The following is a 952-nucleotide window of genomic DNA, read 5'->3' as shown; positions in this document are numbered from 1 at the left end:
GCCGGCTCGTCGCCCCGCCGCGCGCCTGGAGCTGTGTGAGCTGGAGCAGAATAAAGGCAGTGGTTGCACCCGGCCGTGCCGTGGGTCTGGGGGGCTCCCCGGGGGGGCGGGCGCGGGAAGTCCCCTCGGCCCTGCGCCCCACGGGGGGCTGGAGCCCACCTCTGCCCCCCAGGCAGAGCTGGAGCGACCCCGGGAGGTGCCGCTGGCTGCAGCCAGCGCCGGCCCTTCTCCCCACGGCTGCGGTGGGCCCCTGCCCTTCCCGCGCCCCCCATGCCCCCTTCTCCCTGCACCCCCTGGCTCTCCTGAGCCGCCATGCCATGCTATGGGGCAGGCCTGGGCCTCGTGCTGCGCTGCCGTGGGGCTGGCCCAAGCCACGCACTGGGTTTTGGGGCAGCGGCTGGCCCTGTGCCATGCCATGGGGCTGCCATGGTGGCAGGCTATGGGGCTGGCCTGCACTACCACACCATAATGTGGGGCAGACCCAACCTTCTGGTGCACTGCTGTGGGGCTGGCCTGAGCCACTGGGCCAGGCCGTGGGGCAGCCCAGGCCCCATGCCCCACACTGCTATGGGGCTGGCCTGGCCCCGAGCCACACCACGGGGGTGGCCTGAGCCAGCGCGCCAGGCTCTGGGGCTGGCCCACACCCCACAGCACCATGGGGCGGACCTGAGCTGCCACAGCAGGCCCCCCCCCCGCTGTGGGGCAGGCCTAGGCCCACGCCTGGCTGTGGGGCCAGCCCAGGCCCCGTGCAGAGCCGTGGGGCGGCAGGCACGGGGTCCCCCCCCCAACCCGCACCCCGTCCCATCCCGTCTCCGTCCCATCCGGGCCGGGAGGCCCCACCCCGGGGCGGTCGCCGGCGCCGCGCTAGGACCCAGGTGTCCGGGAGAGGAGCCGGAAGAAGGAGCCGGCGGCGGCGGCGGGGCCGTGGGGCGGGGGGCCGTGGGGCGCCGGG

Source organism: Rhea americana, unplaced genomic scaffold (genome assembly GCF_003343005.1).
Source record: "Rhea americana isolate MKP2758 unplaced genomic scaffold, rheAme1 scaffold_1077, whole genome shotgun sequence".
NCBI classification, from domain to species: Eukaryota; Metazoa; Chordata; class Aves; order Rheiformes; family Rheidae; genus Rhea; species Rhea americana.
This window is presented reverse-complemented; position numbering follows the sequence as displayed.